Genomic DNA, 26,951 nt, shown 5'->3' with positions numbered 1-26,951 from the left:
AATTTATTATCTGGGGAAGATGAGAAGGCAAAGGGAGAAATAAAAGGGAGGAGAGGTAAGACCAAGGAGTTGACTGAGACCTTTCTTCTCCCGGGAGCGCCCGGGGGTGAGCAGGTAGTGGGGAGGAAAAACAGGACTTGTAAAGTTAAAGGGAATGGTTGGTAATGAGTGACGACCCTGAAGAACTGAAGTAATCACAGTAGACAGGGCTGTCATATTTTATCTGTGTAGAGACTTTTCATTTTGGAAGATCTCTTGCCAGTCATGTTTTTAAAGCCATTCCAAAACAGCGCTGCACTGACCTTGGAGCTCGCCTACACTGAACTCTTTCAAAGCACCTCTCAAGAAAACCAGAACCTCACATTTTTGTAGCTTTGTGATCTACCATTGCTGTATCGGAAAGAAACTTATGGGGTAATACAGGTTTTCAAGCAGTCTTTCAATTAAAATTTAATAGGGCATTTATAGTCTCTAATATCAAATTAATGGAATTGCTTCAAATGTAAATCCTGGATGGTAAAAATTCCTCCACGTTTATGTCTCTAGTTCAGCTAGCTAGAGCTCAGTGAAAATATTTTTAATCATCTGTACAGGTCACTGCTTATCTAAGAAATAAAGAATAATTTTTAAAATTGAAGGGCATTTCCAGCAGAAATTTACAGAGCTGCAGCAGAGGATTTCTTCATGTTTAAGGAAGAGTGAAAAAAGTATTTAGTTCCACTAAATTTCCAAACTCTTTAGACTGGGTTCTGCCACCAGACCTCCTTGCTGTAGCAAGGAGGGATCATTACCTCCAAAAGTTAAAAGTCTGAGGACAATTAAGCTCAAAATAGATTTCAGAAATTCCTACATAGTCCCAGTGGCATGCTAGGTGAGAAGGTGTTCGCAATCCTGGAGAAAAACAAACAAACAATTGGACACGCACTTACTGGAAAAGCCTCAGGGTAACTGTGTGTTTCTCTGTATGTACCCAGGATGCACATATAAATGAGACAAAAAATGATTAGTGTTCTTGGAAATTTTGGTATCCACAAGGCTGTACTGGATCCAGTTAGCTGAATGCTCAACCTGATATCCTGGTAACATTAAAAACAATATCCTCCTCACTGTTTGTTTTTTTGCATGCAAAGTTATGTAAGCAGGACCCAACTTCCTCGTCAGTATTAAAGAAAACAAAGGAAAACTGCAATTCCAGGAGGAAATTGCGTGGTGCCATTCTTCAGCTGTGAACTGAGCACTCATAACTTTCATTGCCAACAATCCATAAAACTTGCTGTCTAGCACTCGGAGTCCAGGAGGCATAAGAAGTGTCAAAAAATGCTTTATGCTGTTGCTAACATGCTACAAAATGCTTGATCACTAGATTAAACTAAGAACAGGCTGGCAGTATCTGGGAAGAAATTTGGATGAGATCGTAATGGTGGTGAGAAGAAGGGATTTGATTTCTGTAAAATAGGGTGGATTAAGAGGGGCTCCACAGACTGCAGCTCTCCCAATCAAAGGATCCAGACAGACAGATGGACTGATCAGGAGCTGCAGCTGATTGCATCCAGCTAGCTGCCTGATGGAGGGGCTCTGGCTGTCCAAAATAGAGCGAGATAGCAAAGGTCATGCTTCCCAGCCTTCTGTCCCGCCCTCATCCCTCAGATGGATGCAGCGGGTTGGAGCACTTTTCCTTGCTGCTACGTGATTCAAACAAGTGCAGCCTCAGACAACCTTAGTTTGTGCTTGGGTGCCCGTGAACCCAAGAAACTGTTAGGGCAGGCTGAAATTGCTGGCGGATGCGTGTGTGCTTTGCCTACGGCTGTGTCTTCTGTATCTGCGAGGAACGGAGAACGTGCAGCCCTGCCTCACCCAGTGCTGCCCCTTGGCCCAAGGAAATCCTAGCAATGTGTCAGCTTGGAATGATAGGAACGGCATTAACAAGCTGCAAGGCAACGGAGAGCAAGGCCTGCAGCTGGGAAGAACACATCTCTGGGCAAGTCAGCTAGCATGGAGCACTTTCACTGAGGACAATTTTAAGGAAGCAGTAAAATGGGACAGAATAGCTGGGACAATATTGACAACATTTTAGTGATTTGCAAAAAATTCCAGGAGGAGACCAGACAACTCCTTCCGGTCAAACAAGAACCTTATAACACGAGCAGAACAAAATGATACATCTTTGGAAGCTACACACATCTGCAGCTCCTCAGGGCTGGGTACAGCCAAGAAAACCCCAGCAAGCTACAACTAGAAAAAGTTGCAAATCTTTCAGGAAACATTACCGTGATGTAAAAAGAATAGATAAAAGAAACACAACTAAAGCTTCGGGTTTTTATCTGAAACTCATATTAAATATTTTTGAATGCTAAATGGAATTTGTGAAGCTCCATTGCCTTAACCTCCTCTAATAAGCTGCTCAATAAACTTCATGAAAACATATTTTATGTACTGATAGAATCTCAAAGTATGACAGGCTTTGCAGTTGTTCAGCAATCAGTTACCAGCTGGATTATGGTCCACTAATGCTGTTAGATTTCTGTAAGACAGAAGGCGGCTTTTCAACCATTTGTTATTTTAATGATGAGGAATCTCGCCATAAGCCTTGTTAAAACTTCATTTAATCCATTACAAAAGAAACAAAGACATTTAGAAGTGAACATAAAAAAATCTCAATCTATCTGAGCAGAAATTATAGGGTCTAGGGAAGCTTTAAAGGAGCATCCATGGAATAAAATGGTCCTGGTAATTAAAGAACTGTATCTTTTCAGGTTTGACATTTAGAGACTGTCTTCAACAGGGACTGAAGTACTCGGCATGGAAGTACTCATAATGACAGAGAGAAAAAGGGAGAACCTTTACAATGTCACAACCAATCACTCCATCTATTCTAAATATCATCCAAATCTTTGCGCAAGGGTGGTTTTTACTTAGTTTTCTTCAAAAAAATGTCTCAGGAGAACACAGGGTGCGACCTTCCTGTCTCTAGATCATGGGAAAATATTTCGTTGGAGAGACTGCTTCCTTGGTTCAGCAGCAGCCCTAGCAGACAACCCAGTGAGAGGTAAATGTGCATCAGAAACACGACTGTCCGGCTAGGAGAGGTAGGTTGTGAAATCACTTGAAGGAAATTCATGTGCAGCCCAGGGAACTATGGCTGCCTAATTTTTGCTAAGCCTAGAAATGGGACATCTGAGGCAAGCAGATGGTGGCTGCACTGCTTTGCTACTGCTCTCCCAGTTTACAAATTTCTCCTACAGAGACTGGAAGAATTTCCATGGGGTCCCTAAAGAGAAGCAATGATGTCCTGAACTCCCTGGTCCTTCTCTAGGATGTCCCATGCCAGCTCTATCACATTGCTTCCTATATACCAGCTGATGGCAGGAGAAAAAAAAAGGCTGAGATAATCTCCTTTTATAATATCCAGAAAGTACTTGATGCAACACGTAACCAGAATGAACATTTCTTTTATGGCTAACACATTAAAGGTAGCTCTCAGAGCACTAGGAAATGGCCATTTCTGACTGCACAGAACTACACATTTTTCCAAAGGACTGCACACTAACGTCAGCCCTCACAATTCCATACCTACAAAGCAACACACCAAACATTTGCAATCAGGACTTCAACAAACAGGTCCAGATTTATTTTATTTCACCTGCGCTTGTAGGTGCAAGTGAAATGTTTATCCACAAAAAGGGAGCCTACTTAGAGAAAAACCTACTGAAATGCTGTAATCTCAGTTCTACAAGATTTTCTAGAACAAGCAACATCATTTATAGCACGACTTTTCATATTCCTGGGGGAAGGACACACTATTCCAAGTCCTGTACCTCCTTCAGCAACTCTAATCATGTTCCCAGTTGGTATTTTAAGACAGGAAAAAGCTTCCCTTGAGAGTTTTTTCCTTCAAGGATTTCCCCAGAGTTGAGTTTAACTGGCCAGGCTATCAACTAAACTGGAAGAAAATTTAACACCACCTGTCAGACCTTCATTCAATTTAAATTAACGATAAGGAACAGGGCATGACCTATCTTTTCTATTTTCTTTGTTGAGGAATATGGAAAACATTGCCTAAAGATTTAATCATCTCTAAGGCCCAGGTACCAAGAAATTATAAATAAATAAATATACTTTTCATTTTGAATACAGAGTATTAAATGCTAAATGTCCCAATTTTATGTATAAAAATAAATTGTATTGCTTTAGGTCCTTTTGAAATGTTTGATGTAAAAATACATTCTCCAGCTCCCACATTCTTCCATACCAAACCAAAAATTTACTAGATATCCAGCTGCTTTGAGACCTTATATCTTCAGCCTGGTTTCCTAAAGAAATAAGGTTTGTACAGACATGCTTTTTGTCTGTTTTCTTACACTAACTTCTGAAACAAGCCTCATAAGTTGTTTCTCAAAGAATTACTTTTTTCCAGTTCCTTTCCCCTCAAGCTTATAAAATATTAACATTTGAAATCATTCTATGTAATATCGCTCTTGCAAGAAGCTGCTGAAATGGTAAATTAAGTGCCATCTAGACTGACTAAGGAGTTTTTGATAAGAGAGTGATTTTGAATGAAAAAATGGATACTTAATTCAAAGCCAATTAAAAATGGAATTATAAAGCATCTAGATGAGAATCATATAATAGATATCAGCACAAAGTCTATAAACGAAAATGAAGCCTGGAACTCTTCCAAAGGGTCAGCAAAGTCTTGAAAACTTGTTTCACCATAAACTTCAACTTTTTTAAAGTTTTTCCCAAAGCTTTTCATAAGACTTCATTAAAGAAATGAAGCAGTCACGGACTCTATAGCTAAAGCTATAGAAACAGGACTGAGTTCTGAATAAGAAACTGAGGAGCAAGATTTTAAGAAATGGCCATTTTTTATTGTAGCATAATATTAACAGCTGTTGTCCCAGTATTCTCTAATAAGATTGGCTGGATCTAGTTCCTAGGATATACGATTCTACCACTCAGATTCTGTTCCTTGTTTACCATAAGAATGGGAAATCATTTTTAAATAATTGCATATGTTTACTACCAAAATAATTAAGAATAAAATTTAACACAAACAGTCCAGCAGCAGATCAAGCTAGAGAATTTTTAAGTGAGTAACTCTTGTGAAAAACTATGTACCTTCATTGCGTCAGAGACTTCCTGGTGACTGCAGAATAATTTATGTGCACATGTAAGTGTTTTCTTTGAAACTATTGAAATCCATCTCAAAAAGCAGTTGGAGTTAGTAATAACTGATCATTTCCACCTCAAATTGCATACTATATTCTTAAAGAATCCCATCATTACAGTCAATTAAACATGTCCAAAGATGCCCATGTACATAGACTACCTCCTAGGAACTGGAGAGGGATAAAATCAGGCAGCTCCTCTCTGTTACTTAACTGATCTACAAATGTCAGATCAAGCCCTTGTTCTTCAAGTTGATGGGAAGAAAAATGGTCTAAACTAATTTTCATTTAAATTTCTTAATGCACTGTACCAGTTGTTTGTCACATCCTGACATGCTGTCATGTTGTTTTACAGCATGATGTATTGTAATATGATATGAAAGGAACATATTTCATTCAGAGAAATGCACTAATGCCTTTAGACTCTTCAGGAGTAGACAGGTATTTGCATTATTTCTTAGCACCTGATCTAGATTTATTAGAACAGGTGGAAACATAGCACAAACTACCTACATTGCTTTCAAAGAAGTCTGGAAAGCATCACCTTAGGAACTGTAGAGGTGCAGCATGCTCATACAGATTGCACTGAATGCACATGACTATGCCAGGTATTACATCAACTCTTGGCAATATAGGGCCAAACAACTTCTTGTTTAGAAGAATCAAAAATCAAACTCTCCAGAAGATTTTATGTTCCTTCCTGGAACACGAGATGGTTTATTCTGTTTGCATGAGACCTTTTATGCATACTTAATGGGAGGAGTTACAGCAATATACTACATTACAGAAGTTGTCTGATTTCCATTAAAGAAAACTTCAAAAAAAAGTCCCTAAACTGCAAGAGAAGGGGCCCATAGTTTTCCAACAATCTCCAAATATATCCTTGAATTGCAGGTGAAGCTTTCTAGCCATCTGTAATCTCCACAATCTGCCCACCAGAAGGGGCTGCCTTGCCTCCTCTCTCCCTGCTGGCTCTCAGTAACTGCTCCTATCCTGCAGGGCTAGCTGCACACTGAATTGGATCAGTTTGCTGCTCTGATTGAAAGCTAAACTTTTTTTTTTTTTACAGGGCTCATTTTTAGTTAGATCAATGGACAGATACAACTCACTGTGAGACTGCATAAATGTTAAAGCTACAGAAAAAGGGAGAGGAAATACATGGTTGGCAGCACGGTAAGGAAGGACTACTTTTTAATTGTTATCTGATTTAAAAAAAATCAAATTCATAAACACAAGACTGAAATTGCATATACTGTATCCCACGGTATTTCCAAGGGAAAACACATGGATTGTGTGCATAGTCTGCAACTTTAAACAGTGCATTTGTGAATGATAGCTTGAATTTCAATCAATCACTATTCTAGCCTTTTCCAATTTCTGTGATTCAGTAACCAGACCCATTTCTCATCGGCACTTTTAAGCAGAAAGCTGACAGGTATTGAAAGAATATTCTTTTATTATTGCCACAAATAAATATTTAAGACTCGCAAATAGGATTCCTTAAAATGCCCACTGAGCTTTGACTGTAGTCTGAGAACAGCTGTAGCATAAACAACTCTCCTTAACTTGCACAGCCCACAGCAGTACTGTCCACTCAATGCAGAAAGATTAAGTACATAAGAGCTAATTGATTATCTGGATCAGTTACACATGGTTCAGGAGATCTCCGGATTCTTAACACTTAAATTTCACTGAAGTAAACAAAAATGCCCAGCTAGATATCAAAAGATTTTCATCAATGACAATCCCCAGCCCTGCTAATAGCAAGTATTTGTGAAGCTGGCCAGTCAACAGAAAGCTTCTTGAAGTGCAAGGTAAAATACCCCATCGCTCTTCCACTCCTAAAACTATTGCAATGTAATCCAAAATGAGTGGATTGTGGTGACTGATATGATGCAATATATGCCCTTAACTTGAAACATTTTCAAGTGAGCCTGAAAGCTCCCCGTGACCAATGAGCCACTGTTAGATGTGTGCATCCTGATGGGCTCAAGATCAGCAGGAAATACTACAGGAGAACCTCTTCAGGCAAGAAGAGAGGCTTCTGAATTTACTTCCCCAAGAAATAAAAACCCAATCCCCTTGCAAGGAAGAGTCGTTTCACAGTCAAGATTTGCACCAGTGAAGTGAGGTAGGAGAGGTGAAATATAGAAAAAGTTTTAACTTATTTTCAGGCAAATAATACTGCAGGTGGGCTCTGCACAGCCCAGCATAATGCCAAGACCCAAGCCAAACCTCTAAGCATTCTTTGCATCCATTAGCATTCATTCAGTCTTACTCCTGCCACACGCTTACTGAGCTATAAGAAGTCAAGCCCTGTACCATGATCTTTCAGGCTAGTGTGTGTGCCGGGGCTGTCTGAAAAGTGTAACACAGCATAACCGGAAAAGTTAACTTGGTCTCCGAGACACAAAGAAAAGAATAACTCTGGTTCTGCCTCAGCTGCTCTCACACAGTTGTCCCTTCCTATCCAGGAAGGCAGATTTCTTCGGCTGAGCACACTTGACAGAGTTGCCAGCCATAGCGACCATGCAGACGACTTGTTTGGTGACATATTCTTGCCATCACCTGCAGAAATGCCCTGTTTCCCCAGCAGCACCTGCAGGATTTGACTGGAGCTGACAGCAGACTGTAACATCTAATGGACTCGTGCAGAGCGCATGAACGCCTAAGGACTTCTGTCATGTGTCAGTGCCATTTATGTTAAGAGATCCATTAGGAGTGCAATGATCTAAAGAAAGGTCAGCTGTCACAACTAATGCCAGAAGTGTCACCTTTGCTTAAAACGATTTTGCACCAAACTCCCTAGCTAACTAGATGGCCCTGATATCCTTGTCTTGAAGCCAAAGACATGTCACCTTAGGTTGGCACACATGTAAGGACATCACTTGCTGTTGCAACACAGACACTGAGCTTTTTTTGGATGGTTCTTATCGAAGTCCAATGGTCCTGTCACCTTCCCTGACACTTCTGTGAAGTGCTTGGACTTCGTTGATCTTACACTGGAGCTGGGCGTTACGAGAGCTCTGCAGCTGAAACTGCAAAGCGGCACAGGAGATGTTTTGCGAATTTCTAGAGAGAAGAAATGAAATCTATTTCTCTTGCTCCCATTGCTAAGTCTCCCATAAGAAACAATAATTCTGCCCACACTCAGGCCAGAGAAACAGGATGCAATAAGCATAGCAAATTAAATCAGAAATAATCACAAAATTGTTAGCTGAGTTACAGCATGGAAAACAGGATTAGAGGCAAGGCAGAATCACCACGGTGGAATTACCGTTCTGGTGGATGAGCTCGCATGCAGAAGGTAATCCGATTCAGCCTGAAGCTTGCTTCTCTAGAACTGCGACTCCAATGAAAGATGTTCAGGGGTCTGGAAAGCACTAATGCAGAATTGATTCATTCTTCGCTGACAGAGTCAACGTGTTAATGACAACGCGTGACTACAGTGTCAAACTTGCAGGGTCAAATTCTAACTTAACCACTACCAGTGCAAAAAATTCATCACAAAATTCACTATGACTTGAGCATTAACTGTTCTATTCTTTTATATTATGCATGCTATAAAAGAGTTAATGTTCCATAGTCACCATGCAATTACCCACTATTCTAGAATCTTGGTATTTTTGAGTACCTGACATGTACCAAAATAATTAGCTTCAGGAGAGGTGAAGTTGTTTGTGCCTAGTTAGTGTTGTTTTTGGATTATTTGGGCTGCAACATTTGCATAATTGCTAGTGTTGCTCATCTATTTGAGTAATAGTGCAATGAAGACTTCAATAAACTACTTTAAATCACAATAACAGATTGCTAAATAGCCAGAAAATACTGACGTGTCATTTTTATATTTTCAGTCCTTTGAACTAATTCTGTAAATTATAAAAATAAATTCAAGATCTGGGTGCCTTGTCAAAACAAAATGTGCCTGTATCAAATTGCACTGTTTTGTGATAAGGATCGAGTATGGCTTAATCTTGTCAAAGCAGGTTTATGGTGCACTCCAGACAAGTAACCTTAACACACTTGAAAAAGAGATGGCATTAATATGATCATCACCCAAGTGCTGGCTGAATGACACCAGAACTCTGATTTTCTGCATGGCACATGACAAAAGGGGGAAAAAGGAGAAAAGAAAGGGGGAAAACAAACAAAAACCGTAAGGAAAAAAAGGCTGATTCTCAGGCACAAAGGACAGGAGTTGTGCCAAAACTGAAGGCCTGATTGGAACAGGGGTACAGAAACTAAAGTTAATGGAGGGAGTGTGCCTGCACATAAAAAAACCGTTCAATACAACTTCTCTTATTTTGTGAATATTTAACTAACATCAAAATAGAAAGTGAATAGCCATATTTTCCCTGGAACTAATAGGCTCAGGTGCAAGAAAAGAAATTCAAAACAATTTTATTCCTAAAGAAATAACTATTTTGACTGGAAATTTTCTACCTTATGCTCAAAACTGTGCAAGTAGAAAGTATGTTCTCACAAAGCTAGACAGCCTGGTAAAGCCGTATTGCTCATTTCTGTTAAGCTTCAGTACAGAAATTTCATTGTTTTGAGACAGTGTCAGCATGTCAAAGGGAACGCAAAAACATCCCTCAAACCTAAGGAAAATAAACATGCAGGTAGAAGGCTTTGTGATTCTCAATTCCTGGCCATTTCCCTACCACCGGTGTAGAAAAAGGGGGGGGGGGGGGGGGGGGGGGGGTGGGATATCTTGATACATTTACGTAGTCACTTTGACTCTCCACTGATCTCGTTCAATATCAATCTCCTGTATACATGTGGTTCTTCCTCATCAAAAAAATTATAGTGCAGCTGCTCAAAAGTGGTGGTATTTGATGATTTTTGCTACTGACAATATGTATTTCATGAAACAGAACAAAAAAACATTCAACGAAATTTGCCAATTCTTATTGAATTCTGTCATGCTTTTTCAAAAGGCAAATTTCAGTGGCAGAAATCAATGCTTCTGAAGGTGCCTCATTAAGGACTTGAAAACGTACACTTCTATTCATAAATGATCTGGAAAAAGAGATGAATAGTGAAAAGATAAAATTTACAGGCAATACAAAATCATTCAGGATAATCAAATCTAAAGCAGTCCACGAATTATTGCATAAGGAACTTTCAACACTAAGCAACTGGATGATAAAATGGCAGATGAAATCCATTTTTGATAAAGGAAAACATTACAGGATGGGAAAAATAACTACATGTGCACATTGTTAGCATTTATATTAGCTATTGGCATTCAGGGTAGGGATGACTAGAGCCTTTGGTTAGTTCTCAGGAAAACTTAGAGCAATCCTCAACATAATCAAAACGGCTAGAGAAATATCAAGGTAGACTCATTGCACCAACACTATTTACACTACAAGCACGCTGTGTGGAGATGATGACAGTAAAACTAGAAAAAATACTGAGAAGGGCAAAGGGATAACTGAAATATGGAGCCACTCCCACATGAGAAACCCAATTCTTCAGGCTGGAAAAGCAGTGAACACACAAAGCGTATCCAGACACACCCATCAGAGGAGGAGAACAGAGCCTCTGTGTATTCATTGTTTTTCTGAGTGCAGGAGCAATGGGGCACCCAAGTAACTCACCATGCAACAGATTTAGAACTGAGAAGAAGAAAGGTTTCCTCTCAGCATGATGCCATTGTGAAACTTATCTAATGGACCTTGGTGAGGCACAAGAGGACAAAGTTTTCAAACGGGTTCCATTGGAAAGGAAAGGTCTAGCAGGACCAATAAAACAGCGATCCAAAAGCACCAAGCTTAGGCCTTAGGCAGCAGAAGACAGGAAGAGAAGGATCACTCTATATATGCCCCGCAGTCCATTAAGCTCCTCTCCTTAGCCACTGTTTTTGTTACTCTCTGCACTGCTAGAGAGAGGACCTACGGCCACATGGACCCATCCCTCCAGGTATGGTCAACATCACAGAATGAGAGAAACCTCAAAACGTGTCAGGAAATTGGAAAGAAGAAACCTGCTGGTGGTCTGTAGTTCAAAGTCATCAAGATGCCTGTTTTGAACTGAGTGGAAGGTGCTTGTGCTTGACATTTTTGAAATAAACCCATCATTTTTCCATTTATCCCAAACCACGTTTTACTGGGAGTGGTGGGACAGGAGCAGTTTGTCTTTTCAGCTCTTCAGAGATATACATTCAAATATGTTTGAGATAACTGGAAGTGGAAAACCAAATTTCATTCTTGATTGATTTTTTCAGTAGATGGAAATGCTCATTTAATTGTTTTTTAGTATTTGACCTTTCTATTTCATTTGGTTAATCTTTGTGATGATGAAATAGCAATTCATGATATTCACGCAGGGTAACTGTTGAAAGCTAGAGCATGAATACTGATTTTTCTGCAACGTTATGCTGCTATGGACACCCTAGGAATGAAATCAGTTTGAAAAACAGCCTCAGCTTTTGATGCTTCTGAGAGACTGATTAAATTTGTTGTTTTTTTTTTTTGTAGTCCATGATTAGTCGGGGGAGGGGAGTGTCTGTACAGGACAGCTATGGAAATCCATCTTTTGGACCATGCCAGAGCCGCTGAAGCTGAACACAAGAAGGAAAACCCATAAAACAAAAAATTTCCATGACAAATATTTCAAATCAACTCTTTCAAGTTATATGAAGATTATTAACTCTCCCGACTGTATGACAATTCAACGTACAACCTCGTGGGACAGGGCATGAAGGGCAAAACACATTCTCTCTTCGTAACGATGGGGCTGCAGATGGGTCCCCCCTTACCTTTCCTGCCTTCTTCTGACACTGTTTTTGCCTGGTATCATGTTGACTTCACACATGTGGCCAAACAATTTAAGAAATACATTTCACATGCTTGCCTTAAACTCTTCAGATAAAATGTCAGTGCTACCTATCCAAATTACTTGAAAAACTCATGTTTTTCATTTGTATATCCTGGCTGATCACTAACAAATGCTATTCTCTGGCAGTATAGAAACCATACATACTGTGACTTCTTATGAGCTCAACATTAATAATTAAATTATTCTGACTTTCAAAAAAGCTTATCACATGCACAAACACACAGAAAAAATATAGTTGTTGGTCTTTGCCTGCTGCTGGAATTTCCAAGTCATTCAGAACACCCCTCAAAGACGAAGGACATGTCCTACTTTGAACCATGGAAGACTTCAACCTGAGAAGTGGCAAATATCTTGCTTCACATAAAAAAAAAAAATCTCCCACTCCATAATAAGAAGCAGTTGACAGGAATCATGTGTACTAAAACAGACACAGCTTCCAAAAACTAATTTGCAACAGATGCAGATTTTCATAAAGATCCTCCATTTGACAGGCATCATTGCTGCTCGACAATCTGCTATTAGTAGGCAGTTACACAGCACTGACAGGAGCCATCCTCCCAGCTGGCTGTGTGGGTCTGCACGTCCCTGATGTGACCCTGGTTTGTCCCCTGGTCCAACGATGGGACTTCATGACTGTAAGCTTTAGAGACTTTAAACAAATTTGGTCAACGTTACCAGCCTGAAAAGGCAAAAACACCAGCTACTCCAGCCTGGTTTGGACTGAGAGTTTCCTCACTGGTTATCTGACAGCTTCTCGTACCCACAGTGATGGAATTTTAAGTCCTAGAAATCTTGTGCCACCCCCACTTTTTTTTTTTTAAAAAAAGTTTTCCTGCAGCCTTTTTTAAAAAAAATCAGCATGCTTTAAGAGGAAACAATGCTCTCTGCTGCCTCTGCCCACAGAGAGGACAAAAGCCAGGTTGGATTTGTTTGGCACTTTAACTATCCCTTTATGCAAAAGGTCAAAAATGCTGCAAAAACATCAGTCATCTGAGCTAACCCTCAGATCCACCTTACTAGGCTGAACAGTCACTTCTGTTTCACAGGAGAAAACAGGGACATGAAACAGAGATAGGTAGAAAAAGACAGAAAAGAGTGGTCGCATGTAAAACCGAGCCAGTTAGTACTCTTTTGTCTGCACTTGATCACCACAGTTCTTCCTACCTTCTGTATCTACTGTACCAGAAACTCTTAATGAAGATTTTAAATATAAAATAATAATAAAATCCTGCTATCTTCTCATGCTTTCTCTCTGCCCTGTTGCCTTCTATATGCATCCCCTCTCACCACCACAGTTATTTCATCAATCCTGATCTGTCTGCCTAGTGCACATAATTTTGTTTTCAGGATGTATTCTTATCAGAGGCTCACATGTATAGAAGACAAACTGATAGATGCAGTGCCTTTTAAAAACCAACCCCCTCACACATCTTCAAAAGCCCAAGATAGCAAAACACACACAAAAAAAAAAAAGAGTACAAAAAGAATTAAAAAAAACACTCTAAAATGTTTGACTCATCTGCTCATTTTAATTGAATAGCCTGTATCTTCAGGAAATTTCATTATTTCCCCAGGAGCAAGGAAGCTAAATGAAAGACAAACGTTGTTAACCTCTGACCAAGAAAATCAATAATTTTCAATAAAATTTAAGCTAATTTGTTTCCAAAAGATCTTACAAACATCTTCACTCTAGTATCATGTACTCTGGAGCTAATCAGATATGGGATATTATATTTTTCCAGAACATTTTTTCCAACTTAGACACGAAGCCTTCAATTTTACTTAAAACTACAGGAACCCTTGCACATATATGAAAGGTAGTTACTCTCACAATCATGGATGGTATGAGCAAACTATCCAACTTGCCCTGTACTCATAGCTACTCTAGAGTGACAGTGCAAACATTTCAAAGAGCGCTGCTCTTATTTTTAGTTCTGCTTAGGGTCATCGATTCTTCTTCAACTGCAGAATTGATTTCTACAAGTTCATGTTACACACTTTATCTTGCTGAATTCTGCAACCACTGAATGCAAAAGTACATTCCTGATTTAAAAAAAAAAAAGAGCCAACCTTTCCAACACAACACTGGAAAAAGCTGAACATGGGCTTGTTTCCGTGGCTGCACAAAAAGCAAAGGGTAAAACAAACGCTTAATATTTATTCTAGTTCACATTCTGCCCAGAGAACAGCAGAAACTGTGGCAGTCTGCTAATGAAGTGCTTAAGCTATCAGATTCCTCCAAGTGCCAGGGAGAGGATATTTGTATAGATCCCTGCGATACAACGAGAGAAAATCCATTCCCTACCTTAGTGGAGCATAAAATACATACATTTCAAAACAGAACTTGGTGTTCTGCAGAAAGAACAAATATAACATTGCTGAAGCGTGGCAAATACTGATAGGAAAAATAGATCAGTGAAGAGTAAAATCAAGCAGATCCCCCAAATATAATAGACAAATCCCCACTGGAATTCTACCAAGGTTAAGGGAACAAAATCAGCTTATAGCAGAGCCATCACCATTAATACAAGAATTGATCTTTCTAATTCCTGGGCAAGGTTGGACACTGGATTATAAGACTTCAGAAACAACATTTCCGAAGGAAAATAACAGCAATAGGAACATCTCCAGGTCACTGGGGAGCAAGACCCTCCAATAGCTCTCTTTGAGAAGGGAAATTTTCTCAGGCAAGTCAAGAGAAGAGGGAATCACAGTAAATAATACATAAATACAAAATAAAGGCTCAGTGGACATACTATCAGATCTCAATGAACACATGGTACACGCACATAGCCAATCTAGGAGAGTGAATGAGTATCTAAAATCCAGCCCCAAGGTTTGCATGTGTAGTCTAACTTTTGACCACTTTCAGATGAAACCAGTGAGAAAAGGGATCGACGGTCAGCTTCCTTTCTGACTTTGCATTCAGACTGGAATTCCAAAAGGAATCACACGGGATAGCTCCACATCACACCATGATAAACAGAGCCACAGCAAACCCAAAGCAATGCTTTCTCTGGGCATAATAAAATCTTTGCAAAGGGACTGAAGATATTAAAGCAGCAGATAGAAAATACAGTTTCAAAGGACAAAAAAAAAAAAAGGAAATGTAAGCATTTAGGTTTTTCTTCTCTGTGACCCAGAAGTCCCTCCGCTGGAAGAAAGACCAGTCCTTCTTGAGCACTTCAGCCTTGGCTGCTCTGCGCTCAACGGTGGGCACTGAATGTGATGACACGGTAAGGCCACCTCCTTGCCACAGAAACCAGTCTGCAACGCCCTAGTTCATTACTCACAAGGCAGTCTTTAATGCATAACTGCTTTATCTCCACTGTATTTCTTCTGTTTTAGAAGTCCCTCACCTAACTTACGCTCTTGTTTAAGTGAGGCACTTCCTCAGGTTAATCAGCCCAGTAAGAATATTTCTTTTGCTGACTTTGAAAACCTTGGTGGAAGAAAAACAAATAAATTAAATGAAAGGTCAGGGAAAGTTGCAGCCACCTCGCAGCAAATTCCTCCAAACACAGCTGAACGTTTTGCAGAACCTTAATGAGAAACAATCAGCTCACTACTCTGACAGCTCAGTTTAAGGAGTAAAACACTGACTACCGTGTAGCTCGGTAATGTAGACAGCAAAAGCTACATGATGAGATCCTGCTGTTGGTGACTCAGCACAAGAGAGTGGGGAAAGTGCACAGCTTGCAGAACAGCAGGGAAACCACACCCCAGCTCAACTTTCTAAAAGTCATAGAGGAAGCTGACAAGAGAACCATTTTCTCACTGTTTTCAGATGAAAGTGGTCAAAGAAGTCTGACTGCACATGCTAAAAATTATGATGAAGGGGATCCTGCATGGACAGATCACAGGTCTTCCATGTCAAAGAGTTTGCTGCCTAAGAAAGCAACAAACTCTCAAAATTAAAATTAAATACAGTCAGCCACTGTTCCACATTAGGTAAGAAAAATCAAAATACATTAGACATTGGATTTAGATTAAACAAAATTTGTCTACTATTAGACAGAAAATAAATCAAAGTTCAGTAGGATTTGCCATCAATAATCTCTTTTCCATAAGTAAAAAGAAAAGGATTTTTTTTTTACTCAAGAAAAGGAGAAGAAAGCTTATCAAAAATAAACTATGCAGGAAAAAAAATGGATTTGGATTTCACACTCCTTTTCTGGAAGAGCACAACACACAGAGTGACCCTAACAACAAGAGGTTCTCGCTTCTTTCCAGATAACTGTGAGTACTGGTAATTGAATTCCAGCTTCACACTAAATTTTTTGTCTTAGAGGCTTCCCATTTCAAACTGGAATGAAAATTCTCTCAGTACCAGGCAGTGCAGCATATTGAATACCCCCATCAAGTCAAATCAAACCAACTGACCTCACATCGTTTTCCCAAATGCTTGTGGATGTTTTCATCACACTGCCCCCGATAAGAATTTTACTGCAAGATTCATAACAACTAAAATCTTTGGCAGTGGAACAGTGATTGCATGTCAATTATTCTACAAATATTATCCATAAATGTTCCATATTACAGGAAGCACTTTGCTTATGCTGTGGTTGAGAAACTCCTACAATATCAAATAATTTTCTCCACTGACAGCTATATCTGCTGCTTAGCAGAAAACAGTTTTCGATCTGGAAAGTAGAAGTACTTGTCTATCTGATCACTGTAAATCAAGCAGATCGTTAATTTTTCTTCCAAAAGTTTTGCTCAAGGCACCCTATGGGCAAAGTGAACGGTTGAGAATTCAGTCTAGGGATTATAGCTGGAACACTATTGTTTAAATTTCCGGAATCTACATTCAGTTGTACACCAAATAGTACAAAGGTAAGCTTAATACATTAATGTTTGTAAAACCATTTCACATGCTATATCCATCTAGGCACTAGTGTTGTTACACTCAGTTTTGGAGAACTGAGTTCAAACCATTATGCTGAGCAGCAATAAAAACAATCGTGTTGGTTTAGTCTGATCTAGCACAGTGAGTGTTTCAGTGTGCATAACCAGCAATTAGCAATAATTTTGGAGCCTTCTTTATCTGAGATCCAATGTCACATGCTCTCATGAGACTCTTTTTCAAAGGCGGTATCATCCGCTTGCTTATAAAATCTCAAATTGAGCTTGTACCCTGCACATACATATACACACACTAACATTGATCATCTAGTTATAAACCCCCTGCTGAAACTATTTGTAAGAAAAATTGCAAAAAAGTTGTACAATCTAAAACAATGACAAGAAAACTGTCTTGCTCTAATAGGCACCACAAGTCAGACTTCATTCAGAAACTCAGATGAAGTTTCAAAGTACCAATCATCCAATAAGCAAAGAATTTTTTTCTTTTACTTATAAAGTCGCACCCATTTTGTAATAATTTGAACCCACTAAAAGTCATTTTTTCTGGCTCCTTAGGCAAGCTGATATATTTCTCATAAGGACTGCAATCACACCTGCATAAGCAGCGCCAGCAGAGACACCCAAAGGGCTTGGCAGAGATGCTGCGCAAGCTCAAACCTGGCCAACCACACCGCATCCCATAGGCACCGTGAGCTTATTCAGACCTTTTTTTTCCTACACTGCTGTGCAAATTTAAATTGGAGCTTCCAGAACCAGATTTACCAGCACAAAACCCTTAACAAACCAACTGTTCCCAAGAGCACTCATCATGATCTAAGGCCTCTGAAGACAGATTCTGCCCTCAGTTTTATACACAGGGACTAGGGATGCTGAATCTTGCAAAGTTGAATTTGGACAGAGAAACAATGGAGAGTTCCAGACACTTCCCTGCAAGGCTGGAAGTTTAAGATGTGTGAAATGAACCTTAGCTTAGCAGTATCCCAGCATGACTCTTACTGAGTTCATTAGAAACAAAACACAGCACACTCGGGTATTTCCTTAAATACCTTGAACATTTTCCAGCAAAGGAAACGGATTTCTCATCACATCCTCCGAGCTTTCAAATGCCCTATTGATATTTTTCTTGCCTTTTTTTTTTTTTTTTAATATTGCAGGTGACATAGGTTTCCCAAGTGCCTTAAACATTTGTTTATATTAGGAGACCTGTCAGATTTCATAGGTTCATAGCTTAAATTTATAGCAATTCCAGGTCAATTTTATTAATAGGAACCAATAATAATAATAAATGAACCAATTTGTTATCTTCCCATGTCATCTTGGAAAACTGGCTGCTTGAGTGCTGTTTGTTTTATTATTGTGACATTGGTGAAGAAGACTTGAGGATCTAAATGTGCACACGCAGATACGTAGCACAGTACAACAAAGTTGTGTGTCAGTGTCAGCATGGCTCAGTAGCGACCCTTCCAAAATTATCCTCGTTCATTTTGCATGAACCAAGCAGGTTGATGTTCATTTTCTGACACCATTCTTCCTTCACACTATCTGAATCTACCCTGCTTATAAGTCAGCTTATAAGTTACAAAAAAATTGTGCATAGAAATTTGAAATTGTTTATAGGAAAAAAAATAAGTTAAATTTCACCAACTTCTAAAATGCAAAAGAGCTGTTTTCTGCAACAGGGCAGTAACTCAGGAAAGCACTAAATATATGCTCAAAGTATTTTCCCTTCTGGTATAGTAATTACGGTGTTTAAGTGATTCATTCAACGGGGGTGGACATCCAATTAGAACAAAAGTGTACAAATCATGGGAGTTGTTATTTTCAATTGAAAATAAAATCAACAAAATGGAATTTTTCCTTCTAAATTTCACATAAAAATACAAATTTATTAGTCTCGTTTAAAGTTATTGAAGACTATCAAAAGAACATTATTCCAGCATTGATTCAAAACCATGGGGTGCACTATCAGCATAATTAAAATGAAAGTATCTTGAACTATTTTCCTATCCTGCTTTCATATTATTGTCTAATTGTTTAGAATGTCTGTTTGTTATGGAGGCAAAGTAATTAAGCACAGCACGTTGAAACAAGGGGGATCATAAAGCTAGAGCTGGCTACATTACCAACACAGATATCAACATAGAAAAACATTAAAGAAAGGATTGGAATTGTAATTGAAAATAATTGGATGATCCACTTCATTTGACTGACATCAGGACCATTTATGAACTTCAATGCTCTTTAGCCCTGGATGCTCCCTGCTCACCTGTGCTCTTAAAATGAATCTTTTTAAGGGAAATTCTGGAACAATGTTAAAGATCTGTTTGCATTATCATTGCCTTGTCAGAAGGCCTGAGCATTATTATTCACCTTGAATGGCAAGTGGTCTAATATTTAGGTTGCTACATACAAAAAAAAAAAAAGGTCAGACTAAAAGCATGAAAAATACAGAAGACTCCTCCAAAGCCCAGCATAACATGGCATCCATTGGAATCAATGTATTTCCTTTCTCATTTACTGCTAACAACAGAGATCTCCAGCAAGAACTACTCTCCTCTCCTTAGAAGAGTTAAGACAGGTCCTCACCTATCTGGAAAAAAATAATATATTGTTCCATGTCTTTTTGTAACAACGAAGCTGAGACCTGGATTGAAAGCAAGTTTAGGAGCTTCAACAGAAACACTTTATTGCTGTCTCACAGGAACACAAGCACCTTGCATATCTCCAACTCTCAGCAAGTTGTTTGTGACTGCACAACTCTTTAATTTTGTAGGTCACAACTTGGCAAAATCAAAACTCACCACTCAGCAAAAAAACAAATTTGCGAGTCAGCGGTATGAAAACAGCCAAGTAACGACTTCCAAAATTACTGAATCGTACAGCCTCCTCAAGAGCCTAGCACTTCCTAATGATCATCTCTCAAAATTCATAGCTTAACATGGTGAGAGCCATGCTTGTTTGCCTAAAGCCCTTCACAATTCCAGGAGACTGGAGCTTCACTACTCTCAAGCTAGTGCCACCAGCCTGAGCCCTGGGAAACATGCAACTAAAATGCAAATTTAATTAACAGAATTGTGCGCGTGAGATTTAGAGGGCCACACAAGTCCCTTCTGCAATGCAAATAACTGTGCCCATAATTGGTGTTTTTTGTCAAAATATAATAAAGGGCTGGTGAGACAAGAGCAGGTGCAAACTGACTACCCTGGGATGAAATCAGGATTGTACCATCAAGTCAGAGAACGCCAGGGAAAAAGGTGAAAGAGGAGGGGACAAAAAAAAACCAAAGACAGTTTCTAAAGAAGTTTTCCCTATAGCCTGGACTTGTGCTTTATAGGGCCCACACAAGAGCTGTTGGAGGGTTTTTTTTAGATTCACATAGCAGCTTGAGGGCTGTTGGGTGGTGAAGTTTGAAAACCAAACCTCACATAACTTGTTCTAACAGCATCAGCACACCTGCTTCTGGAAGATGCTGCTCCTGCTCCCTGCCTGGACACGTGCTGCAGAACTGGGTGCACTGGGGAGATCATTAGTGTGGGCCCTTGAGCAATTAAGTCGCGGCTGCTGACCTTTCCAAAGTCAGCTGATCAATCTGCAGCACTCTCCTAAAATTGCAAGTGCTGTTTATTGCTAAATAATTTACGTAGTTTCCTAGCAAACTGTCCGCACAGTTTATGTTTATAAAATGAACTCTCCCACATGGACTCTTTTAACACACCCCTGGGATCTCTTCAAACCAACAGCCCTCTACAGTCATGCAAAGGTTAAAATAAGGTTAAGTCTGAGCATTTAAATTCAGCAGAACAGTATGCTGATTCAAATGCCCTTGCCTGAAATTATGCGTCAGCCACGAGAGTGGCAGCCGTGCCTAATCGGTGTAGAAGCAGGCTGGGACCAGCAAGCGCCCCATGTTCCATCAAGCTCCATCAAGCCCCTCTCAGATCTTGCCTACCTCAAAAGGAGCTGGAGACATTCCCTTCAAGTGGTACAACATGAACTCACCGACGGCTTGGGTGGGGAAAAAAAGACATACCCTGGTCTATTCTAATGATCCTGAAGCCAGAAATAAACCACCAAAACGTTGGCTGGTGGAGAGAGGAACCATAAAGCTCCTCAGTGAGAACTTTAATGCCTTCTATAGATTTTGTTAGGAGACAGGGTTAGAGAGAGCAGGGCAGGGAGGAAACAGGAGCCGGGGGCACAAGGGAATTTAGAGCAGGGCAGCGGGCTGTAGGTCACAGCAGGAACACAACTACCCACCAGTGTTCAGAGTGCCACTGCTGCTGCCTGCACCTGGCCACAGCATGGAGCAAGATTGCAGCTCTCCACACCAGGACCACGCCACACTCGCAGCAGTGCTGTAGCAGCAGTGGGAAAGGACTGCAGCTCACAGTAATGGCTGGGTTCCTGCTCTGGGGTGAGTCTGGAGCGAGCCATTTCCATTGTGCCACTCTCTGCACATCAAGAGATATTTACCACTGACCTCAGGTTCAGTAAGCTCCAACCACTAGATCAGAGTCCAAGCAGACAAAGCAGGACACAAGGTCAGGGTTTATATCCTGTCCAACCTGTAAACTGAGCACAGCCTTGGGCAAGTCACTCAGGTCTCTCATATGTCACGAGATATACAGCCAAGCAGGTCCTCTTTCCGGAGGGAGGTGGTGGAAAAAAACAAAAGCTGAAGGTCAAGTTTAGCAGTTTCCCAAGGAGTTGCTTATTCCGACATCTTAGAGACTCACAGGCTGCTGTACTTTGCTGTTCTCCGTTTCCTCACTGAAGTGTTTCAGCCACCAGAGCCAACAGATGGGGCTGCTCCCAGCTCTGCACCTCTGTGCCCCGAGCTCAGGCCAGCTGCGAGCACCACACGAGATTCCTGCTCAGAGTGAGGTGATGCTCAGCACCTCTTCCTCAGAGATAAACAACTCAAAAACCCACAGAAGCACTGAGCATTTCTTCAGTGTACTGGCAAAACAAGCATTTGCTTGCAATCAAAGCACCTGAGTGCTCACCCTGATGTTTAAGGAATAAAGCAAGAACTTTTGGAGTTTTCTAGCTTGGCTCTAATTTATTTTTTAAAAGAAAGTTTCACATTTTTGAAAGTTTCTTATTTTTGGTTGGATGGTTACAATTATTACTTAGCACTTTTTGGTGTTGTTGCTACTTTATAAACGTAAATTCTGCTGAGCTTCAGACAGATGATACATCCCCAGGCTCTGGTTCTATTATCCATTAGACACAATGTAGTTTGTTTTTTGTTTTTTTTTTTTTTTTTTCTCCTTACTGCTTATCCCTTATTCTCAGTCTTAAGAGGAAAGCAGATATGAATTGCTCCTTCATTTGAACTTTTTTTTTTGAGACAATTTTAAGAATATTTATCAGGAAAATAATTTTTTTAATACTATCATAAGAAAATTAAGCTTACTGGAATTCTCACCTCTCTTTTCATCTCAGCCAAGACATGGTTACTACAGATGGCATTGTCAAACCTCATAACATTGCATGAATACAGAAAAATCTCTTTTCCTAGGCTCTGCATATGCGTAGTGATAGCATGGGATCTTGAAATTCGTAGCAACCACTTGGGTCTTCCTATTCATCTTCGGCTGCTGTGGGAATGTTCTTTATTATACATTTTTCAGTGTCTTGTCTGGTCTAGTTTTAAACGTGCCAGACACTGAACTACTGCCACATGCCCCGGGAGACCATTTCATAACACAATACATCTCGCTGTCAGAAGTTTGGCTGATAGTTGAACCAAGTTTTCTTTTATTTCATGACTTCACTCTCCCTTACACTTGCTATCTGCAAATAATTCTTTCTTCCCCAGTGATCATATTTTGTAGGGACTACCCTCTTCACCGTGATTCTTTACTCATACGCCACACTGTATGATCTTAAATTTTCTGTATAATTATTTGGGCTCATAACTATTTTGTTGCCTCTCTCTGCATTCTGTATCAGGAATACGTTAACCAACATGGAGTGAGATATTTAAAATTAGAGGTGTTCTCCATGTAACAGTGCCTCACTGGAGGAGTACACAAAAAAAACACAAAAGCAATAAGAATTCAGAATAATGGAAGATCTAAGGAATTTATTTCTCAATATAAAAAGACCATGGGCTTTAATTAGAAGACTTTGTGATCCAAAATCTCTTGGAAATATATCAGCTTGGACAAGCCCATAAGAAAGAAAGTCTGTGGTCAAATCAGACAGATTCAGCCACTCCAAAATAGCCAAAAGTTGGTTTTCCAGATCAGCACTCCATTCCAATGTGCTATAAGATTTACACTACATCACTGCAGATATACCTCTAACTCCTAACAGTTTTTTGTTTGTTTTTTATCATCATTTAATATAAGTAAATGCTCCTTAATCCAAGAGGATGTAACCTAGCCCAACACACTGCCCACCCAAGGGGATAGTCAGGTTCTATTCTCTATTTGAATCAAGCAGACTTAAATGTTAAATGAGTACCATCACTAGCTGGACTCTTGGCTAATCTGGAATGAGACTTGATACACAACACACAAGTGCAAGTTAGCATCAATCAGACTGAGCACAAAACTCTGGCATCAGAGAGAGCCCCCACTGCTCGGGGCTGGCTGCAGCTGCAGTTGTGTGAATAATGGCATGGGGAGAGATTGTTCCTGAAAGAAAAGTTAATAGATTGCTACTCCGAAGAACCAGTTGTGCTGCTGTCTCCCCTGAAAGCTGTTGGAATTAACACAAAAAGATTTCAAGATATTTTTGATAACAGCATCAGCAAATTCTTCCTGAGGGCCTTTTTCTGTTAGATTCAACCACCACAGGTCATAAGTATTTCCTTAAGAGGAAGTCTGCAATTAACAAAAAAAATCCCCAAATCCCATGTTTATTTATTGTTCATTTTTAGCTTACCAAGGTGCAGAAATGATAACATATGCCTTCAGTGACTAACTGCCACAAAAAAAAAGTAAACTCAAAACAAAGAACACTCTATAAGCCATTGTCAAATACTTTCAGATAATAAATCCTGAAAAGCCAGAAATAATTTGCATTAAATTACCGCCCCCCCCCCCCCCCCCCCCCCCCCCCCCCCCCCCAAAAAAAATCTCAACCAATAATTCAGCAACATCTACTTTGAATCTGGAGTCTTGGGCATGTTTGTAAACTTAGTGCACTTTCCAGAGAAAATACTTTTTTCTTTTAGTCTTTTCATCCTCTTGCCTTCAGTTCAGCTGATAGCCCACACCACCACAGCCACTTTAGCTACATTAGCTCACTCGTGTAATGTCACCTCCTGTTAGTAGCAGGCAGTGAAGAAAGAAAAAAAAAAGAAAACATGACATGATGTAATACTACATGGCCTTGCTGAATGTAATGCAGGTTGTCAGAGGATTGTAGGGATAGTCTTTAAACGGAAAAAGGAAGATCTATTTGTGATGTAGTTAGTGAGGAGCAGGCCTTAAGTATCTCAAATTTATCCTGCAATATTCTCCAGGAAACCGCACTTTTCATTGACTATGTGAAATTTTCATGAGCTTCATTCTTCCCACCTTCCATATTTCTCTTTTACTCAGACCAAAATAAAACCAGTTTTTCCCTGCTATCAAACAGCTCCATGACTTTCTCACAAGGAATTCCAGTCCCTATAACCAAGGTCCAGAGTATGAGAAGTGCAAATGACACGCTTTCATCGAGTCTCCCATCTAGGGCACTCAATGCAATAACTGTCCCTGACATGAAAAGCTTGTAAGAGAGAGCCTCAGACAACACCGGATGCACCCTGCAGCAAACTGCACATCAAGAACTGAAATGAAAGCAAGCTAAGGAGCAGCTCCTCTGCTTCTTTCCACAGGATTTCTTTCACTCCAATGAGACCTCATTTGTATTAAGGTACTACGCAACAAGGAAAATGGACGAGTCTCATTGCTTCCTACTTGGGGTCATATGTCATGCAGATCACCTGCAGGAAGGGCTGTTTAATCTGCAGTGAGTAGCCACAGAAGAGAGAAAGAAGTTTTAAGAAACTGGAGACTCTTGTAAGCTAGTCAACATCTCAAAAGTTCAGCATTGGTAATTTAACGAGTAAGCTAGAACAATAGTTCTGTTAGATATTGAAGTCTCTTAATTGGGAATATACCATTACTCCTCATTTATGGTTGATTTGCAAAGAGGAATGGAAGCACCTTGGCTACTTCCCTTACTAAAACTTTGGAATCATAAAAACAACAAGCAAATTTAAGGTTCAAATTAAGATAAAAAAGGAAAAAAAGAAAAAAATGATGGAAAAAAAAATTTAGAAAAATCTTCAAATGATAGGCTTAGTCATGTATTTGCAGACCTTGTTAAAGTTTGATGTCAAATATATAAGCTACTAATGAGACTTCCCATTTGCCACTTCTGTAGAGAATATGCGGTGACTCAGCAGGCCTAAAGCACTCTGCTCTCCATGTGCAAACCCAGTGAATTAATCTGTCCATGAACAGAAGCTGGCAGTATCCAGGAGCAATTAAAACACTTACTTTCTCACTTCACTTGAGAGTACTGTATCCTTCAGCTTGAGATGCTCCCAAGTTCACAGACCAGATTCAGACTTCTGATTTTGACACCAATCCCCTGGCCCACCTGACACTTGGTTCTGATCCACAAACCTGTAAAGCAAAAATGGGAAAGCAGATTAAACAAATGCTCAGTTCTGAAACGTCTTTGAGTTGGAAAAGCATTCTGGAGAGATAACAATAATCAAATACTTTCTATTTTCATCTCCCAGATTTCACAGCCCTTAGGATGAAGGGCAAGTCGGTTTCTATGCTGTCGTCCAGGATTTCTTTTCACTGCCAAACAGATTTATATACATGTAAGAGTTTCAAGAAGTATCTCCTGCTACACAGCCTTTTAATCTGATGGTTATTTTTTACACCGTGGTCATCAGTCCATAATGACACCACTATTTTTCAGGGACAAAGCTATAACTGAGACCCATATGATGCTTGCATGTGGAAATAATACAACTTTTTATAAGTGCTCATGCAGTTGGAAGTTACATGCATGCTTTTTTTCAGAGCAAGCAAGTCAAAAGCAATTTGTCTGACTAGACATATTGATCAGACCCAAAGAGAGAAGACAGCTGGGTAACTGAGGAGTAAGGGCAGGATGTCAGTATGGGAAGAGACGTCTCCCGCTGAAAAGTAGTGATAGGTACTTTATCATCTATGGAACACAAAGTGATTAGTGGAGCAAAGGAGATGCAAAGTCATAGTCGATGGGTGTTCACCTCCCTCCCTTCTAACTGTTTTGACTTCTGTGCAAAAGCTCCATCTTCTCACCAAACACATTCATTCGTATAACATACAAACAAACAGAAAACAGAAGTAGCTAGCAGTCCAGCTAATGACAACAGACTGACTGGTATCTACTCCACCACATCCAAACAGGATTTTAAATTAAATATTTCTCACATCTCTGATGAAGATGATAGCAATTGAAATGCTATTTTTGGGTCTTTTATATTCTCATTTCATAGCACAGTTGCATGAGACATTATCTGATAACATCAGCACCCCATCCCCACCTTTCACAAAAAAGGGGTTGTTAGGGGCTTGATGATAGAGCAGAGATCCCTGCCCTGCCTTTGCTTGCACTTGTGTGCATCTCATTCAATTTCAAGTGTTATTCCAGATCACTGGCAGTCACACCGGCGTGAGGCAGCTGCTGCCCCAGGGTTGTGTGATGCAGGTGCTTACAAGGCTTCTGTACAATGCAGGCTAGCCTGGTAAGCCCTCAGACTGCAGCATGCTGCCTACTGCAGTAGTATGAATTTTTTAAATAGTAAGCACTCTCTAATGAATGAATCAAAGTTGAACTATTCAGAAGCTTACACCCCATTATATATGTAGCAATACCCACCACCACCTCAAAGTTCACCTATAGAAGTTACAACGTGCTATGCTTTCAAATAGAGCAACAGCCATTTTGCAAGATGATTTAAAAAAAATCATAGATTACAATGTTTTTTATATTTTTTCTGGCAACTCCACAATTTCTATGATAAATACCTCCACAGTGCTGAGGTTAGAACTGGCTGAAATT

At 39.8% G+C, this 26,951-nt stretch overlaps 1 protein-coding gene across 1 annotated transcript in view; it reads right to left on the bottom strand.

Moving 5' to 3' along the window:
* Positions 1-26,951, bottom strand: part of SGCD (sarcoglycan delta) — a 517,792-nt gene that overhangs the window by 402,499 nt on the left and 88,342 nt on the right. The window contains exon 2 of the mRNA XM_013176020.3: positions 25,385-25,513. The gene's annotated coding sequence lies outside the window, so the exon portion shown is untranslated. The remainder of the gene's footprint in view (positions 1-25,384; positions 25,514-26,951) is intronic.

This window comes from Anser cygnoides, chromosome 14 (genome assembly GCF_040182565.1).
Source record: "Anser cygnoides isolate HZ-2024a breed goose chromosome 14, Taihu_goose_T2T_genome, whole genome shotgun sequence".
Taxonomy (NCBI): Eukaryota; Metazoa; Chordata; class Aves; order Anseriformes; family Anatidae; genus Anser; species Anser cygnoides.
This window is presented reverse-complemented; position numbering and strand designations above follow the sequence as displayed.